Genomic DNA, 21,473 nt, shown 5'->3' with positions numbered 1-21,473 from the left:
TAGTCAATTGGTCAAAGTAAGCAAGAACTTGACATGTAACCCAATATTTAAAACAGCTAGTTGGATAACCCGCAACTATTAAGTAACGTAACCCTCAAGATAGCTTTGCAACTTCCGTGTTCTCCTACAACCAGCCAGGTTGCCCATGGATGTGGCTCCACTGATTTATTCCAGATCAACATCGCTGGCCACATCATGAGTTGTCCAGAGGCCACCACCCTCTCTCTCACGCACACAAATGTGACTTGTGCTACAAATCCTCCTGTCACTGGTTTTGACACTGTTGTCTGACAACCTTAATAGGCTTTGAAAATGTAGACCACATATTACCAAAGGTAAGAAACCTAGTTCTTCTGATGGATAATAACTGCTGGTTCCTCACCTTGTGAAAAGATACCAAAGCAACAAATCCCATGGCGGTGGCTCTGTGGGATGGCTCAGGCCAAAAAGGTTCTGTAGGACCAAACTACCAAAGTGCCCTTCCCAATAACCTGGCAGTTGAGGTAGTGTTTGATGAACATCTGCATTGTGCTGGTGTGGCAGCCTGACAGATTTTGAAGACAGGTACTCAACATGTAAGTGCGGTGGTAGAAGACCTGGCCCGAGTGGGCTCAAAACCCCACCCGTAGACAATTAAGCCTCCCGGGGGCTGTTTCTTTGCCATTACATAGCAGATTTTAATAAATAGTATTATTGTAAAGAATTGGATTAATGGTTAAGGGGGGTGTAAGCTCCACTCAAGCAACAACCACTATCTTTCTCAGGGTGAACCACAAGAGTCACCTGTGCATAACCCTCTGTCAGCTTGGCTCAAAAGCAGTCAGGCTTAACTTAAGAGGAATGTGTCAAGTATTTATGAAACACTTAAACAGCAACAACATGAAAACAGAAGAAAAGTCCCAAGGTAATTTAGAAAACAAGAGTACGTGCTAATAAATAAAATGATTCCAGAAGAACAAAAATCCAATCGGTTGGACGGGAGCTACTGAATTTTAATTATTTTTTTTAGTTAAAATAGCACCAAGAAGCAGAGAGTGCCACTAGCACGTATGTGGTCAGGCTAGACTGGGGGAAAGTCACAAGTTCAGGCCGACAGTGATGGAGTGAGGGCCGGATGCATGGGCCAGGTTAGTCCTGCTGAAAAGTTACCTTCTCAAGTCTGGCGTGAAGAGTCCCCTTCACATTGGAGGAGATCGGAAGAAGGTTTCAGAGCAAACAGCAGGCCAGGTGCCGCAGACAATCGATACTGTAACTTGAAGATTCGGTCGTCACTGGAGCTTCGCATTGGTGGATCATCGCAGATGGTCACTGTCAGTGCAAAATGCAGGTATAGCGTTGCTGGTCGCGCCGGGCGGTCACTGTCAGCGCAAAGAGCAGGTCTCACCGAAGCTATGCGTTGGTAGTTGTCGCCGGCGGCAGAGTTTCATCATGAACTGGCCTGTTCGCAGCTGAGAGGAGCCCATACTTAAGGATTTTCACCTTTTTAGGTCTCGCCTATGCAGCGCACATGCGCTACAAAGGCAAAAAGACCTTTTCCCATCGCTTTGGCTTTTCAGCCAAGCATGTGCATGCGTTCCATTGCCTTCAATGGCAACGCGTGCACGTCTGGAGATTCACTTGCGGGAGCGAGCGCCAGCAATTATCGCTCCCGCAGGTGAATCGCGCAGGCCACACACCCCCATCCCCCCTGCTACTGCGCGAGCGCTTGTTGCTGTTGAATCTGCGGCGGCACGTCCCTGTACATAAATAGGAGTCTAGGCTTGAGGCGTGCGTGATTCATTACACTGTAAAATATCTGTCCACTTTAAAACTCAACTTCTGAAGGATAGCGCACCGTCGGTTCTGGCTCAGTGCCTGAGATGCGAGATGTGTAAACACTGCTAAAGTGACCTGTGACACGAAGCAGAGGCGCAGATGTACTGCGTGCGTGGGGCCTTTGAAGCGGCCGGCCGTGACATACTGCATACCTTTACTCCATTATACACTGATCGGTCCATCCCTGCCCGCGGCCCTTATCTCACTAATATCTCTGCTTTATGATTGCTCTGCGGCAATGCCTGACTCACTAGACCATTATTAATTCAGAAATTCCCAAGACATGGCTTTCGTCCCTGGCTGTGACATTCGTGCGCACTGGTTTCTAAAGACTTGTATTCCAGATGAACAGCGAACAGGGGAGTACTGGTGCATATTTTTACCAACTGCTGCAGCCCGCGAAGTTTAGTTTGTCGGCTGCTGCACAGAAGTGCCATTCCTTCCTCCAGGGGCTGTGAGCTGAAGAGCTTGGCAGGACCAGGCCCGTTGAGTCCTGATTCTTGCTGAAGCTTGCATACCCCCGCCCTCAGGCAACTACATATTTGGTTAGTCTAGAGTCTTGCACATACCTGGCCATGTAACGCACGGGGGCTACCGTTGAGGGCTCAGGCACATAGCATTGGTCACCCCACAGAGGCGGAATTCTGCGACTGTCTGTTGTTGTAAAACACTTAGTGTGACTGGTATGCACAGGCGTGAGCTCTGTGCTGTGGGGCTCAAGCTGAATCCTACTGGGCAAGCCCCAATTAACCGAAAACAGGCGGGCGGTTTGTGTTCCATAAAGTCGGACCCCTCAGACAGTTCGGGATGATTTGCAGAGTGGCATAGTGGGGCAAACATTGTGGACTGGAGTGCAGCCCCGACCGATCACCAGGGTCTAATATTAGTACAAGCATTTATCCATCATCTTGTTTGCAGCCAGTACCACAGGGGCAACATGTAGAGGTACCCTCCACAAGAGGGTGTCACCAGCTGAGGTCAGACACATGAATGCAGATTAATTCTGGTTGTCAGTGGAACAGCTCATGGTGTCTCTGGGAGGGAGACAGCTGTTTACTTGAACACGCTGCTTACACCAAAATCGTCCACACCATAACTCGCTGTGTATAATCGATAACCTTGCAAGTCATTTCCCACAAGAAAAAGGTTTGTGTCCAGAATTAAAGCCATCACTCTATAACATGATTGATATCACATCCTCATAATAGCTAGGGTTAGCGAAGCTGTGCTGGGGCCTTTACAGTATCAGCAGGTATGGGCTACTCAAACGCTGGAAAAACCTCTGACTTGTTGTACCCCCAACCAGATCAACCTTTAGATTACAACCTTTTTCACTGTATAAGAGGACTGCCTCAGCCCAAACAGTCCCACAGAAGCACTAGTCTATCTGGAATCTTAAAGCCTGACTACACATACCCCAAGCTTGCTGACAAAAAATCTAAACATATAACAAACTCGACACTTGCCTCATCTTTAAAATATATGCCTGATGGGCATATTCACCACGGGTCCTTTGCTTCTATTCCACCCACCCTCCCCCAGCCAGCCTGTTTTGTAGCGCGTGCATCCTTTGTTTTTTGTCCTGATCACTCAGCTGCCTGTTTTGACCACTTCTGCTTCCATTGAACATGGCACAATTACATACATAGCACTGACATGAGTGGGGGTCGCTGGTACCCGAGCTAGCGAGCTGCCCCTCAGCTGTACCCCTGAAGCAACCTAAATAAAGGAGAAGTTTGCACTGATGCTGACAGTCCTAAAAGCTGCACGCCAATCTGCAACAAGCATTGTAATAGCCAATAGGTCTCACTTTTGGGACCTTATAAGTATTTAGTTATGCAGCACAATATCCTTGGTGCAACAACATCAACTGTTGCATGGCTAAACACTTATAAGGTCCCAAAGGCGAGACCTATTGGCTATGCCAATGCTTGTTCTTCTTGGAGGAGCTTCCACTGATGCCAACCCAGGGTCTAGGACCTGGAGTAGGGTGCACCTCTTGGGCATCAGGTCTCCCTCCAGTATAGGCCAGTGGCAGGGCTCAGGAAGGTCCAGTTGCACCTGGTCAGTTGCAGGGAGACCTCTGGAAGCTGTTTGTGTCCCTGAAAGTCAACCTTCTGACCCTTGTAGTCACTCTGAGTAGGGATCATGGCAAGCAGGTTCAGTTTTCCTATTTCAGACAGCAAGGCAGTTCCTCCAGCAGCCGGCTAGTCCTCTGGCAACAGGACAGTCCTTCCTTGGAATCTTTCACAGGTCCAGGAATTGTCTGATGAGTGGTTTTGAAGGTACTCCTTTTATACCTGGTGACAGCCTTTGCGTGGGGGAATTCCCTGACCTACCCCCAAAACTGGTTGTGGCCAGCTCCTCTACACCCTCTGGTCCATGCTAGGGTGACATAAGGCTGGGAAGGCCTTATGTTATGTTCCTTTGTGTGTGCTATATGCAAAGCCCTTTGAAGAGTAGGTGAGGATGGGTGCATCTCCTCCCCAGACATCCTGTCAGAATAGCACAACCTATTCACATCTAAGCCCCCTGTGTCTCACTGTCTGGAAGCAATACAGAAACCCCACTAACAGAGCCATTCACAGTTATGTGACCCCCAGGACACTAGCAGAAAGGCAAAGTTGACTGAGATAAGAAAATGCCAGTATTGTAACTTAAAATCCAAATACGCCAATAAAGAGGATTTTAAATTACTATTATTTTGAGTGTAAACACCATATATGTAGCTGCTATCAATCTGAAGTTACCAATTATCAAATGTATTAAGGTAATCAATCAATCAATCAGAGTACTTGTAGAGCGCACTACTTACCCGTGAGGGTCTCAAGGTGCTGAGGGGAGGGGGTGCTGCAACTGCTCGAAGAGCCAGGTCTTGAGGAGTCTTCTGAAGGCGAGTAGGACTTGGGTGTGCCGTATGTGGGTAGGGAGGGTGTTCCAGGTCTTGGCAGCGAGGTAGGAGAAGGATCTGCCACCGGAGGTCGTTTGTTGAATGCGGGGAACAGCAGCGAGGGCGAGGCTGGCGGAGCGGAGCTGGCGCAAGGGGGTGTAGAAGCTGAGTCTGTTGTTCGGGTAGACTGGTCCGGCGTTGTGGAGTGCTTTCAGTGCGTGGGTGAGGAGCTTGAAGGTGATCCTCTTGCCGACGGGGAGCCAGTGTAGGTCTCCCAGGTGAGGGGTGATGTGGCTGCGGCGGGGGATGTTGATGATTAGTCGGGCGGAGGCGTTTTGGATGCGTTGTAGTCGTTGTAGATGTTTGACTGGGATTCCTGCGTAGAGTGCGTTGCTGTAGTCCAGTCTGCTGCTGACGAGGGCCTGTGTCACCGTTCTTCTTGTTTCGGTCGGGATCCACTTGTAGATCCTGCGGAGCATGCGGAGGGTGTTGTAGCAGGAGGAGGAGATGGCGTTGACCTGCTTGGCCATGGAGAGGGAGGAGTCGAGGATGAATCCTAGGTCGGCCACCAGGAGTCGTCCCAGGCTGGGAGGGTCAGTCCGAGGATGATTACCTCCGTCTTGTTCGAGTTCAGCTTCAGACGGTTGCTCCTCATCCAGTCGGCGACGGCCTTCATTCCTTCGTGGAGGTTGGTTTTGGCGGTGTGTGGGTCCTTGGTGAGGGAGAGGATGAGCAGGGTGTCGTCGGCATAGGAGATGATGTTGAGGACGTGCTGGCGGGCCACTTGTGCGAGGTAACCCAGTGCTAGTCATTGGGAGAGAGGGGCTTTCCAGCAGTGAAAAAATGAAATTGAGAAATATTTTACCCCAAGGCATGTAAAACTTATGTACAACTGCCCTCATTTTTAAAAATACTATCAACACTGCCCTATGAGCCTTTAGGGTCTACCCTAAGGGTGACATCTGAGTATTAACAAGCATTGGCAAAGCAAAAGGTCTCGCCTTTGGGGCCATATAAATGTTTAGCTATGCAGCACATTATTCTTGATGCTGTGCCACCAGGGATTGAAGAGCTATATAATTACTACACCCTGGGTCATGCAGTTTGATTCAGAAATACATGCTTGTCGAACACACTGGCTTCACTAGGCCACTCAGCTTGTGTAAGCCCCAGAAAATCACAGTATTTATTATGAAGGTGATTTACTTTAACCTAGTTTAACCTGTTAGACAATGTTTACATGCATATAGTGCTCACTACCTGTGATGAGGCGTTGTTATGGAGCGCCTTATGACTCCATATCACTAGGGAAGCAATGCTCCAGTAAAGGTTTTTTTCTGGTGCCTAAATTCAGCAGTAGTAAGGGAAGTGAAAAATGGATTAGAAGTTACAAAATACATTAGGGTGTTGAAGAAGAGCCCTGAAGTGGAGCCCTGCCTCCATGATGACAAGAAGTCCCCTGAACCAGGCTTCTCCAACAAGTAGCTGGTGGGCTACAGGTAGCTCACCAAGTACCTGTAAGTAGCTCTCCTCTATGCTGCCCAGACTGCTAAATTAGAAGCTTTTACTTTGTTGAATTCAGATTTGTTCACCTAAATGTAGACTGCATAGTTGATACGAAAATGTGTTGATTTTCAGAACTCACAAACTGATATTTGGAGAAACATGGATGAGTTTCTAAAATATATGTAAAGCTGATATTAGAGTGCTAAATCTTGGTATTGTGAAGACTTTTTACAAATGTCATTACCTTGGTGCCAAAGGCTTTGCAGCTATGGCTGTTATGTGTTACTCATGAAGAGGCATTCCATAGTGACACAGCCTTTTTAGGTCGAGCTAGACGTAAGCAATGCAAAGCATTGCTTAGTCTGCGAAGACATCTATTGTCACCCGTTTCTGGGAATGTGGACAAGAGAGGGTGCACGAGCGCAGATTGCACCTCGTGGGCGCGCACGGCGCCGTGCCCCTCTCCTGCCTCGGAAGCACCAACACGCATGCGCATACCCAGAGACACACACACACGAGCACCCATGCACGCACCCATACATACAAAGAACCCACCCCCGCCGTCGCATACACACACATGCGCGCACACACACTGCATACACACACTGCATACACACACGCTCCCCCCTTACCTCACCAGAGACACACACACGAGCGCACATACACACACGCACGCATACAGAGAACCCACCCCCGCCGTCGCATACACACACACACTGCATACACACACGCTCCCCCCCCCTTACCTCACCTCACCAGGCTCTTTTCTTGTCCTGTTTTCATGTGGGCTCCTTCTGCCTGGCTCCCGATGGATGGGCGGGCGGGTGCCGGAGAAGCGACCAAGAACACTCTGTGCCTGCGCGGAAGTGCACGCGCCCGCCTGACGTCACTTGTTTTGCTTGTTTACTATTGGTAAGGTTCCTGCGCCCCGCCCGGCACGAGTGCTTGCTCAAAGCAAGAAACTACATTTCCCTGTTGGGTGTGTAAACTGAGCGGAAACACTCGATTAACACATATGATGAGCATGGCCACCAACCAATCAGAGAGTTGTTCCAAGAGCGAAACCAATTGATGTGACATATGGGCGGGCTCGGTCTATTCGCACAGTATTGAGGGTCCGTGTTCGACGTTTCGATCGGTGACAACGACTCCTGTTTGTGTGAGTGGGGTTTGAAAGCAGGGTGCCTGTTATCGGCGGAGGTGTGGGAGGCTGTATATGAAGAAAATAGATGGTATGGTATCGTATACTACTTCAACAAAGCTCGACAACTTATCTGTTCTCTTTACTGGTATTTTGATTGGATATGGCTCCGTTGTAAAATCTCAGACTAATCTTCAAGCGCTGTCTTGGTTACGATTTTCTAGTTTTGCACAATAATTCGTAGTTCTGAGTCTTCGATGCTGAGTTACTCACAAAGCCCCCAAATGAGTTTTGATCCTATTGAGTTATGCACAGATGTTAAATAATACAAGTAATAGTGTCGTAAGGGAGTTGAGATAAGCAGTGACAGTGTGAGGTGTGTTTAAAAGAAAAAAATTCTGAGTCCGAGGTTGGGCTTCTGAAGATGGGGGCACACCTCAGTAAGACATTACTCCAGTTCTACATCTCGGTATTCAGCTGCTTCTTCAGACGTTGCCTTGGGTGCCCCACGTAAATAACGTGTTTTTAATTTTGTCCAGGGACTGTCCAATGTCACTGTTCCAAGGCATTTAATAAGTTGCTGAAAAATACCTTGCGGCAGACTTCTTATTGTCTATTCAGTATGGGCTTTACATTTTGCGTAGTAATGATCAATGTGACTGACCCCAAATGTTTTGAAATGTTCAATTTTTCCATCACAGAGCCACTGGAACTTTACATTATATTAGTTACTAGGAACCCAATTCTAGTTCAAACATTCATTGTAAGTATTTTGTTTTAATTAAGCATTAGGACAGTAACCAGTGCTTGTTTTTTTTTTTAAACTACTCTATAATTGAATCCCTTCTTGTTAAAACAGAGCACTTTAATCTGGGGGAAATTCAATCCCGAGTTCCTCAACTTTTGCACCTACAAAAGTTTAAGCTATTGCCCTTAGAAATTACAAGGGGAGGCAAGATGGCCGCGGCTGGACGGTGCTGAGTAGTCGCACTCACCCTTTCTCCCACACCGGGATGAAATAGCACTCCGGAGTTTCCCCTGATGTCCCTGATGTCCCTTGCAACTTGGGTCCATGCGAGCCTGTCCACAGGGCTAAGGAGCTTCGACATTGACATTTACAGCAATATTTTCAGGAATACCGTCGGAAGTCTAAAGAAGCTGCTCGGGTCCCTGAAACAACAAATCATCACGAGTTGGAGTTGGACACAAGGTGTGACAGAAGTAAACGCTCAGCGAAAGGATACCGGCTTGACAAGATATCAACAGCTGCAGCAGTTACAGCTATATCGAAAATTACACCAAAAGATGCGTCCTCCAAAGCCCCGAGAGAGGGCAGGGCAAAGAGAAGGGACAGGCGGCACAAACGCTGGTTAAAAATGCTGCCTCAGCGGGGGCAAATGAGATGGCGATCAACATGGAGGGCCCACCACGTTCTTCTGGGGCAGTACGGAAAACCACCGCCCCCCCTCCAAGAAAGAAACCGGAGCCGCGAGGGAAAGCAAACACGCCAGGAGGGCAGGGCATTGCGGCGTCTATGAGCAAGATGGACTCGACAAAACCATCTGATGGGGACAAACCCAAATATAAAGAAGCACCCCTACGGCAATCTACCTTAGTGGAAGTATTCTCACCGAGGATCTCTGGGCCAAGCGAGGGAAGCGCGAATGGTAGCGGCGGTGTGGCTGATGCTGCTGATGCCGGCAAGAACGCCCTCGAGGACGCTGAAGACGCAGAGAACGCTGAACGCAGGGTTGCTAAGCAACATCCCAGTCCAGGCCCGGCTGACAACATCAACGCTGCCAATTCTGCTGCAATCACAGAGACACCGGCAGCTCAGACAGTAACCCATGGCAGGAGAAATTCGGCGCCAGGCTCAGCGATAAGTCCTGCAAATCCTGAAAATGAGACTCGGCGAAGCTCACAGGAACTAGGTAAAGCTGATATGTTGGGAGCTATAATGATGTTGGAAGCTGAGCTGGGCATGGGCCAGGAAACTGGTAAAACCTGGGGGAGTGATGCAAGCCTGGTTGGGAAAAACACAGTTACCAGCAGTAAAAAAAACTATGAAGGAAGGGTAAATGTGAATGGGGAAGGAGCCTCAACAGAGGGAGAGTTTTTTTAGCCCAATGAGGATACAGAAACGGATCAAACTACCGAGGGAAGCTCAGATGAGTACGCTAGCTCAGGATTAAGTACCTCTGGTAAAGACACAACTAGAAAGAAACTGAAAAGATTGTCAATGCTAAGCAGGCGTCATACTGAGACACCATCGGGTGCTGGGAATCGGTTACCATGGGATTACTCTGCAACCTCTTTGACCTATTCTGAGGAGAACAATGCAAAGGAAGTACCCTCTGAGGCTACAGCGCAATCAGCCCCTTTCGATATTTTGTTTAATACTCTTAAACAAATGCAAACAGAAGCAAGAACAGAGAGCCGGAGAGCGAGGCAGGCTTAAAAAAAAATACAGAACACAATGCGGAAGATGAACAAACTCTACGATGAAATTGCGGATAGAGTTACGGAGGTCGAGGAATGCACAGGCAAGCTAGAGGATGATGTTGGGAGTTGGCAGACTTTTCAAACTACGCAGGAAAAGCTATCCGAGGACTTCCAGTGGAAACTGGAAGATTTCGAAAATCGCCAGAGGCGAAACAACGTTCGTCTTTTGGGTGTGGCAGAAGGGCTTGAAGGACAAGATACAAGACGCTTTGTGGTTAACATACTAAAGGGGGCATTTCCTGAATCCGATTGGCATTGGGAGAAGGAGATTCAGAGGGCGCACAGGTTCCCCTTCACATTGAAGAAAGGCCAAGGAGGAGGGGGGGGTGGTCAGGGGAATTTACCCCGGGCGATCCTTGTAAATATAGGGAATTACCTATTAAGAGAAGAAATTATCGAGAAAGCTAGACCTGACAACAGACGCACAGCAGAGGGTGTTACCTTCTTTGCCAGACCCGATTTTTGTCATGCCACGGTGGAGAGAAGGTGGAGGTTAAGGCAGATGATAGCACCTTTACAAGCACAGGGCTCAGAAGCATACCTCCTCTTCCCAGCGAAGCTTAAAGTAATAACGAAAGGGAGAACAAGATTCTTCTTGTCGGAAATCAAAGCCCAGCAGTACTTAGATGAGCTAAAAAGTCAGAAGGGTGGGTAATAGATCAATGTGATATGTAACATTGGTTAGATGGAATTCAATTAGGGGACCATCACTGGGTGGCAAGATCTCGGGTGGGAGGAGGGTGCGACTGGCACAATCCAAAAAGCGGTCACATATAGGTCTTATTGACCTATTTGCCAGTAAAGGGGGGGGGATCAGATGGGGTGGGAAGGGTAAGGGGGGTAAAAGGGGATTGGAAAGGGGGGAAAATTTGGGTAACTTCATGGATTTGTTTCAGCACATTGTATTTTTTATTGTTATGACGATATCTGTGAGCACACTTGGTATGCGGTATATAAAAATTGCAATCAGTAGTAGAGATGTAGAAGTTATTGTTTATATCCACCGGAATATTCTTCTAAGTGGCTTGGGAATATGGCGAGGAAATAAGAAAAGTCGTAATGAGCTGTAGAATTGCAAGTATCAATGTGTGTGGGTTAAATGAGGCTAACAAGAGAAATAAAGTGGCAGCTTTGCTGGGTGTGTTACAGTTGGATTTAGCATGCCTACAAGAGACTCATGTGGAGATGGCACAAGGCTATCTTTTAGGGCAACTAGGATTCACTGTTTTAGCTAACTCGAAACAAGGCACAAGGAACAGGGGGGTGGCGATTTTAGGGAAAATCAGGGATGTGGTAGTAAATAAAAAACAGGAGGATGAGTGGGGACGCTGGGTTATGTTGGATTTGACTCTTAGGGGGGAGAAATTTACTCTGGTAACAGTATATGGGTCAACACAAGATGATCCTGAGATATTTCAGTATTTAGATTCGGAATTGGTGAACTGGCCTGAGCCAATAGTGTTATGTGGAGATTTGAACATATACGATTTTAGAAACCCTCTGTTACAGCCAGGGACTCCCTATTCAGGGAGAAAAAAAAGAACTTATAGGGCATTATCCGATTTGGTTAGTAACAACTTCTTGATTGATCCTTGGATAGAGTTACATCCAGCCATAGACGGTAGTACCTTCTACTCTGCCCCTCACAAAGTGATGGTTAGGTTGGACTATTTTTTAATTTCTGGGTCCCTCATAAACGCGATTGCGATAGAAAAACATCCCCGCTTAATCTCAGATCATAGCCCTTTGGTGTTAACTATTAAAATAGGCCAAGATAGGAGGGAAATAAGGGAGTGGACATTTGAAAGGGCATTATTGCAGGAGGAGGGTTATAAAGAGCGAATGGGATCCTGGATCAAAAGCTACTGGGATATTAATAGGGATACAGCTAGCTCGGGGATGGTTTGGGACGCCTTTAAGGCTGGAGTAAGGGGGGAGACCTTGAGTTACGTATTATCTACAAGGGCAAAGGAAAAAAATAGGATCATGGAATTGAATAGGAAGCTCCTGGAGGCGGAGAGGGGATTGGGAGAAGCGATTCATCAACAGCTGTCTCTTGAGCCATACTTATTGAAAATTGTGTTATTTAAGGCAAAAGCTATAGAGTATATATCAAAGAAGGCGGTGGGGAAATATCTGGCTAAAAAAGAGGGGATATATGAATTTAGTGAAAAAGTTGGGCACCTGTTGGCTACACGTACTAGACAGCGAGTGGCTGCAGCTGACATTTTGGAGATGACAGACCAGCATGGAAATCGAGTAGTAGGGGCTGATGGGATCCGGGAAACTTTTAGGCTGTTCTACGCATCCCTATATAAAGAAAATACGGAGGGGGATTCTCAAGAAGTAGAGAGGTATTTGAGGGGTGTGGTTCCAGTAGGCATCTCTCCAGAAAGTAAGGAGAAGCTAGAGGAGCCGTTTATGAAAGAGGAGTTCACGGAGGCACTAAACCTTCTCCCTCCTGGTAAAGCTACGGGTCCTGATCAGCTACCTGTGGAATTTTATAAAGTATTTTTCGGTGTGTTAGGTAAAGACATGTTTGATGTTATGAGTAAGGCACAAATGGGCGAAGCAATTCCTGATTCTTGGGGGGGGGCGGACGTAGTGGTGATCCTCAAAAAAGGGAAACCTGCAAATCAAACAGGTTCATACATGCCAATTACGTTAATGAACACGGACGTGAAAATTTACTCTAAAATTCTGGCTAGAAGGTTGGCAGTAGTTATTGAAAAGCTAGTTGTCAACTCCCAACATGGGTTCATACCAGGCAAGGGGACCACGCAACATACGAGGCAGGTACTAACTTTCTTTGATGCAGCCAGTATCCCAGGAGACTCTCTGGCAGCAATTTTTTTAGATGCTGAAAAAGCTTTTGATAGAGTCTCCTGGGAGTACCTATGGGGGGTATTGAGGTGGAATGGCATCGGCAAGAAATACATCAAAGCAATGCAGACGCTGTATAAAAATCCTACTGCGAGAATTAGGGTGTGTAGGGGGCACTCATCAGGAATCAGTATTGAAAGAGGTACAAGGCAGGGCTGTCCATCGTCACCTCTTTTATTCGCACTATATTTGGATCCCTTTCTGCGTCGGCTTGAACTGAATTATGGGATACCTAGGATGAGCCTGAATGGATGTGAAGTTAAAACACTGGCATATGCGGACGACGTGGCTATCTTAACCCCATATCCGGAGGAGGCGATGGTGGAAGTAGAGAGGGAGGCCGAAATTTTTGGACGAGTCTCCGGTTATAGCTTAAACAAAGCCAAGACCCAAATAGTATGCAATCGATATGTACAACATGGAGTAGATTCAAGAGTGGTAAAATCTGCAGTATATTTGGGGGTGGAAATAACCGCGGACTTGGAAGTAGTAGTGCAGAATAACGTGGGTCCCCTGTTGGTGAAAGTAAAATCGGATCTGGAACGGCTCAATAATTTACACCTGTCCTTGGTTGGGTGTAAAAATGTAATAAAAATGCTTATACTCCCAAAATGTTTGTATTATTTTAGGGCAATCCCGCTATTTTTTGAAGCAAAATGGTTTTCAGCACTGGAAAGAATCCTTAATAAATGTATCTGGGCTCATGGCAAAACACGCAGGGCTTATCGGTACATGACACTTCCCAGAGAAAGAGGTGGTTGGGGGGCACCCGATTTTAAATTGTATTATTGGGCTGCGGCTATTCAATATCTGCAAAGCTTAATGGGGGGGGGGAGAAGATCCAATGGTAAGGGATTGCTCCTCCAGAATCTATAAGGCTGTACTTGGTGAAGAGGTGGAAAACTGTTTTATAGCCTGTGTAGAATACGGGCATTTTAAAAGGACTAGATATAAGACGGTGGAGGCAGGAGTTAAGATATGGATGGCATTTATGAAAAAAGTGGGATTAGGAAGGTTCAATCGATACACGGGGTTGTTTAAAAACAGGTCATTCCTAGACGAGGTGTTTGGAGACATAACAATGGAGAGATGGATGCAAAAGGGAGTAGTAAGTATTGGAGATCTCAGGGGGCTGGAGGGCTTAGACACTTTTTTGGAATTGAGTATTAAGTTTGGGTTGAACAATAAGGACTTTTTCAAGTACTTGCAGATTAGGAGTTTTTTGGGAAATAAACAAGGCGGGCTGGTTGGGTATAACAAAGTTGAGATTATGGAAAAGATAAGAGTAGGGGGGATTGCTCAATAAGAAGCCTATACGCCAGTTTTGTGTGTGGTATGCAGGACGATTTGGATAAATTTAGTGAGAAGTGGGTAGAAAAATTAGAAGGGGATTCAGGGTGGTTTCAGGACTCTTTGGAATTAGGGCGCACAATTCTTTGCTCGGCGTCTCTATAGTCGCAGCATTACAAAACTATATATTCCCTCTACTACACACCAGCAAGGATAGCAAAATGGGGAGGGACGGAAGGCATAACCTGCCCGCGTTGTAATTCAGAAGATGCGGACATAATACATATGTTTGCGCTATGTCCACAGTTATATACATTGCTACGAAACCTGGAACACTTCTTAGAGATTTCATTAAAGATTAAGCTAAAACTTAAGCCAGTACATATACTCTTAGGAATAGTACCAGATGAAGGGGAAGGGTATCAAGAGTTTGTCTTCTTGGCTATGGCAGTATATAGACTGTGTATTGCTAGGGCATGGCTAGACCCTAACCCTCCTACACTACAAGTATGGCTGGCTAGTTTATGGTCCACATATAATTTGGAAAAGCCAATTTATGCAAGGAAAGGCAGGAGGGGAAGGGAAAGAGGGTTGCGTATCTGGAAACCAATAGCAGATTGGCGTAGTGGGATAGGATAGGATACATTTGGAGAACAGAAAATTGGATGGGAATTCGGGGATCCGTTTTTTGTTTTATGTTCATTGGTATCTGATGTGAATTGTTTTCGAATATGAATTACATAGGCTGTATATGTATTATGGTTTTTTTCTCTCCTCTCTCTCCTTTGTAAATGAATAGATTGTATATTACTGTGTATTGTGCTCGATTAAAACAATGTGCTGGGTTGTAAGAAAAAAATAAAAATAATTTAATTAAAAAAAAAAAAAATGAACTTACAATAACTTTTATTTAAGTATTATTTAATTAGAAAAATTAACAGCCATTGTTATTTGTAATATCAATACATGTAAGTCACGTAAATACAACACATATTGCATTACAAATGCTATCGGTGTCACATTTGCGAAAGTTATAACTATTGGCATTGTAAATGACAAAGCTATTAATTTTGCTATTTTCAAAAACAAAACATAAATAAAAAATGTCATTTACAATACCAATAGCTCAAACTTTCCTAATGCGAGACCTATTGCATTGCAAATGCTTGTTATATTACTGCTAGCATAAGTAGCTTTCATTACAGAAGAGGTTAGAGAACCCCTGCTCTACTCCTACTCAGATGTCACCCGTAGGGTAGACCGTAAAGGCTCCTAGGGTAGAGTTGTGTGTATGGCTTACAGCCTGTGCTGCAGGTAAGCAAACCCAAGGCCCGAAGCATCCTCTACCTCTCAGGTAGCATCCTCCATGCAACATAACGCCTGTTATTTAAATGAACATGTAAAGATCACAGTGATAAACTAAGCAAATGTAGACAATCCAACGCGTGGCTTTCACTGTGGACTCAGAACAGAACATTTTAACAAATTTAAGAGGTAGAGGTGTTTTCTCCCCTAATGCGTCTACTGCAAATTAAGCAAATCTCTGTGAGACATGCGTGTTTTAGATTCGAAAATATACTCTAAAACACCCTGATGCTAAACGGGCGCACTCTGAGGATGAGCGGACTCAGACATTTTAAATGAAGGCAAGAAACACTAAGGTATGGAAGATGTTAACTGAAGGGAGGAGAACTTTGCAGAAGTCCAGGCACAGCTGACCACTAGCCTATAGCAAAGCAGAGCTCGTGTGGGCCTTTGAAATGCGCTTTGTGCTACCGGAAGGATTCTCTTCAAGACTGCACGAATACTCCCAATAAGGGGTTTAAGACTGGCTCTTCTGACCTGAGCATACATTCTGCAGCAGGAATGAAAAACAGTCCACTGAAGCTAAATAAAGTGGTGCAGATTGTGAGAAAGTGCCCTCTTTCTGAAAGATTGCCCCCACGTTTTGCTGAACTGCCGATGTGCTTTGACCTGCTAATCAGCGACCCAGAGCCTATGTTATTTCCCTAAAACTGCATTGAAGCCTAAACCCAATTGGTATCTCTGGCCACAGGTCAGCCCCTGGTAAATGGTACCACAGGTACCCGGGGCACTATGACCAGGGAAGGCCTCTAAGGGCTGCAGCACTTATTGTGCCACCCTCAGAGGCCCTGTACCTCTACACACACACACTGCCTTTGCAGGCTGCGTGTCTTGGTGCATAACAAAGTGAAGAGTCAACATGGCACACATCTCTGTGTGCCATGCCTACAACCCACTGCCCTGGCATAGATCAGTCACCCCCCTAGCTGGGTGAACTATCCCAGTGGTGAGGGTACAGGTGCATGAGTCATGTACGCCTACAGTGCCCAAGTCCATTCTTGGGCATTGAAAGTGCAGTGCCGCCATTAGGATTATATGGTGCTGGGAGTTTGTCATTACGAACTCCACAGCACCATAATGGCTACACTGAAGACTGGGAAGTTTGGTATCAAACTTCTAAGCATATTAACCCTCACTGATGCCAGTGTGGGATTTAATGAAAAAGGCACACAAGGGCATCGTAGAGATACCCACTGAAAAACGACCTACTACTAGTGTCCAGACTGAGTGGCTGCTTTGAGCTGCCACCACCAGACATGTTTCTGGACCCCTGGGGCGAGTGCCTGCTGCTCTCGGGGCCTGAAACAATGCACATCCGGGGTCGAGGTGGAGGTGCCAAGCCTCCTCCCACAGGTTGGGCAGGTCCACGAAGGGAAAGCTTCAAAGGCCTGCTGCATTTGTGAGCATTCCCTGGCCATTTGCTGCTACCAGCAAACTGGTCCCCACTGGTTCTGACTCCCACTTTGGGCAGGAGAACCGGTGGAAAAACAAAGTGAGGGAGAGAGGTGTCAACTCCACCCCGCAGGTGGGGGCAGCGAGGTGAAGGACAACTCTCAGTCCCCGCCACCTTGCAGATGGGGGGACCCAGCCAACCAGAGTGAGGCATATGCCCCCCTGCCAAGGGAAGGGGGCATATGGTCCCTACCTTTTCCCTAAACACTAACACCCCTAAATCAAGTATTTAGGGGGCACCCGAACCTTGCCTCTTCAGATCCAGACCAGAAATGAAGAAGAAGGACCGAACAATCGTGCCGAAGCTAACAAGAGGAAGACGCCTACTGACTTGACCCCAACCCTACCGGCCTGTCTCCATCTCAAACCTGCGCCTGCAAAACTCTGGTGTGTCCAGCAGCCAGCAACCTTGAAAACCACGGAGGAACTGCCTGCCTTTAACTCCAAAGACTGTGTCTCCCATGAACTCATGGTTTTGTTCACCAGCATCCTCTGGCTCCGGACGGAAACGGCAAATCCACACCACTCTGCACCCGCCTTCCACGGCCCGAGCTTTGAGTGGGCAAACACCACGAGGAGGTCCCCCCGACGATCCTGCCCCGAGAACCGATGATCCCTGACCTGACTCAAGCCGACGCCTGCGGCCTCTAACCGAAATGTCCCCCCCCCCACCAGGAGCTGGTAAGAACATTCGACCCTAAAAGGCACCCCTGCACCCAACGTCCCCCGGCCTCGGGTGGCCCAAACAATGGTGCTTAACCAGCCCCCAACATCTCAACTTACCTTGTGAAGTGGTTGTCGCACCCAGAAGACTTTCGTCCCCGAGCCTGCAGTGCTCAAAACACCACCCTGCACCCAGCCGCCCTGGTGCTGCTGAGGTTGTACCTTTATTGCTACTTTGTTTCCCCATTTGCCCTCAGCTCGTGTCCAGGAGCTTTGCTCCCACAACCGAGTGGCCTGCTCGTCAGCAGCCACCAACTGGAGGCCTCCTACCCCCCATTGGATAACATTGGCCTCAGCACTCTGCACACGGCTATCCTAGTGCGCCTGAGGGTTTATCAAGAGTGCATCACTGACCCTGGGGGACACCTGAGTCTGCCCCCAGAACCTCAACTCCCACAACCAAATACTTACCTTAAAACCAATAACTCTATTTTCCTCCATAGGATAACATTGACTGTTTTTCTTGGAAAGGTTTGTGTGTGCAGTTTGAAAACCTAAAGAAATTCTTTACAATTGTACGAACTAACAAAAACGTTTTTACTTACCTGTTTACAGTAGATGTCCCAGTGCAGTACCCAGGTATACTGCACTGTGTAAGAAAAGTAATCTCAAAAGTAACTTACCTGTCATTTTCTTAAAAAGCCTATACAAAGTATATGTACAGTATTTCACAGTATTGCATTATCAGTTATTCAAACTGTACCAATTCCAAAGTACATTTACAACTGCATTTCTAAACTGTATATTTACTGCAAAGTACTTATCACTTACCTGTGCCAGGCTTGCTTGGTTCTAGGAAATAAAATAACTAAAAGAATATTTTTATACAAAAAAACAATTGGTCTGAAGTTCATTCTTTGATTGTGTTAATTAATTAGGTTGACTGAGTGTGTACAACAAATTCTTAACACTGTCCTCTAATAAAGCCTTACTGCTCGCCCACACTACCACAAACAGAGTATGGTGTTATCTACTTTTACCTCTCCTTACATTTGGGGTTCCACTGGACTGTGCACACTATACCTCACTTTGGTATCTATACTAATATAACAAAGAGAGAGCCCAAACCTTTGAGGCGGGTAATCTCAGGAACCACAGCACCAATCACAACACCCAATACAGCGTTGGAAAGGGCAATTGCAGCAGAAAGGCATAGGCTATGCAGACGCCCACCACATACATTTAAAAGGTAAAAGAACCGTGCCAGCAAAGTAGTCCCTTTTGGGCGTGTCTGCGTTGTGCTATGGGCATGTGCTGGGGGCGTGACAAACGCTGGGGGCGTGTGATACGTTCCGCCGTTCAATCCATGTCTCATATCGTATGCTGTGGGCGTGGGCTGGGGGCGTGGGCGTGTGCGGGGCACGGGATTACGGAATAAAAAAAGCGAGCCTTGTGCCCAATATTTCATTGTTTTTTCTTCCCAGGTTCTGTACATTCCAGCTCCAGGTGTCCACCCTGCTCCCTTTAAATACCCCTGCACCCCATAATCATAACCCACCCTTACTCCTTAAAATACCCCAACACCCTTAAGTACTAACCCATCTTAACCCTATAAATATACCCTGTAACCCAAAACCCAAACCTATCCCTAAACCCTAAAAATACCCCTGTACCCCAAACCCAAACCTAGCCCTGAACCCTTAAAATACCCCTGTACCCCAAAACTGAAACCTACCCCTGAACCCTAAAAATACCCCTGTACCCCAAAAACCAAACCTACCCCTGAACCCTAAAATACCCCTGTACCCCAAAACCCAAACATACCCCTGAACCCTAAAAATACCCCTGTACCCCAAAACCCAAACCTAGCCCTGAACCATAAAAATAATCCTGTACCCCAAAACCCAAACCTACCCGAACCCTATAATACCCCTGTACCCCAAAACCCAAACATAGCCCTGAACCATAAAAATACCCCTGTACCCCAAAACCCAAACCTAGCCCTGAACCCTTAAAATACCCCTGTACCCCAAAACCCAAACCTACCCCTGAACCCTAAAAATAACCCTACACCCCAAAACATAAACCTAGCCCTGAACCCTAAAAATACCCCTGTACCCCAAAACCCATACCTATCCCTAAACCCTAAAACTACCCCTGTACCCCATAACCCCAAACTATATCTGAACCCTTAAAATACCCAAACACCCCAAAACATATACCTCAGTACCCCAAAACATATACCTCTATACCCATACTTACCTTATCCAAACATTTAAAAAAAACATGCTTTTACCATTCATGCATTTACAACGAATTTTGTTGTAAATGTATGCGTGGTAAAGCATATAAAATGTAATGCCATGCGTTATAATGGCATTGCAGAGTCATGGTACTTTTGTAATGAAAGTATGCGGAGTGATGGTATGCGGAAAGAAAGTTGCAGAATAATGGGTGTTTACCCTCCCCCGGTAAGTACATTGGTGGCACGGCGGCCCACATTTCCAGCAACATACTCATATTTTCTCACCACCGATTTGAAAAATGCACAGGTCTCTCTCATTGATGGCCAGCATCGACATACACTTTTAGACCCACCTCCCGCCACAAGTTCTAGAATTGCGAACTTTAGAGCTGGGGAGCTACGTTCGAATCTCGGCATCAGCTTAACATCCTGTGATTCCAGGCAAATCGCTTTGTCTCCCCATGCCTACCACAAATGAATGTGTTCTTCTGTAATGTAAATTGTGCTCATGCCATGTTGTCGAGTTCGCGCTACATAATATTGCAAGGAAAAATAAAGTAGGGAAACCCGAGTTCACACACTACTGAACGCGCACTCTTAAGTGCATCAGCAGTGCACTGTGAATCGGAGCGTTTCACAGGCCTGTCACAGATAAGAAATGCTATCAAAACGAAATCCTACAAAATAATATACTACTGGCCGGCAGCAATTCATACCCGGACAACGTCGGGACGGGCAGCTAGTAGTATATACAGAGCCAGCTTCATACATTGGTGGATCAGCGGTGGGATATACAACTTTGCATTTGTTGAACTAACTTGGTTACCACCTGATCACACAACAGAACTCTTAAATTGTCTTTAAAATTATGATTTTTCCAAATTACTAAAAGTCTTGTTAGGGCCTTGGTTAATTCCCTGTTAGAATTTTAGAAAATAAAAAGTCACTTTAGTCAAGGGTAGAGGTGTTAGAACTTTTTTGTTAGAATGTCTCAAAACAAGAACCCAGGTATCATTGAAGATAACCATGATGAGATAGAGGTCCAGGTTGAGGAGCTCGACCTCACCCCTTACCTCCACTTGTCTTTCTAGGAGGTAAGGTCCCTATGTAAAAATAAAAACATAACCATGGGGTCCCATCCCACCAAACAAAAGCTCCAGGAGCTGTTGGCTGGGTAAGCAAAGGACCACCCATCTGAAAATGGTGACGACCAATCAGATGAGGAAGAAAATGGAGAGAATGAGGACACTTTCCAACCTCCCCCACTTTATAGGTAGAGAAAGGCCCAAGTGCCCTTAACTCCAAGAGTGAACCTCTCAGTGCCTAGTAGCCACAAAGGTGGTTCAGGTACTACTGAGGACATGGAGGACAGCCTCAATGAGGAGGACAGCCTTTTAGCAAGGCTGGCCAAAAGACTGGGTCTAGAGACCAGACTCCTGGCTCTAGCGAGAGAGAGAGCTGGGCCTGGCACCCATCAATGGTGGCAGCAATTTACTTAATAAGGATAAAGAGCAATCTTATGATCCTAAAACCCCCAAAGGGATTGTCCATAAATATGAGGAGGGTGATGACATCACAAAATGGTTCACAGCCTTTGAGAGGGCCTGTGAAATGAGAAAGGTGAAAAGGTCACACTGGGGGGCACTCCTTTGGGATGGGAACGTTTTACTAGTAACTGAAGAGAAACACTCCTGGCCCTTTCTGGGGCAGATGCTGGGTCT

The 21,473-nt window shown here is 46.5% G+C and overlaps 1 protein-coding gene across 1 annotated transcript in view; it reads right to left on the bottom strand.

Moving 5' to 3' along the window:
- Positions 1 to 21,473, bottom strand: part of LOC144754044 (proteasome subunit beta type-8-like) — a 145,146-nt gene that overhangs the window by 98,439 nt on the left and 25,234 nt on the right. The window lies entirely within an intron of this gene.

The sequence above is a fragment of the Lissotriton helveticus genome, chromosome 5_1 (assembly GCF_964261635.1).
Source record: "Lissotriton helveticus chromosome 5_1, aLisHel1.1, whole genome shotgun sequence".
Taxonomy (NCBI): Eukaryota; Metazoa; Chordata; class Amphibia; order Caudata; family Salamandridae; genus Lissotriton; species Lissotriton helveticus.
This window is presented reverse-complemented; position numbering and strand designations above follow the sequence as displayed.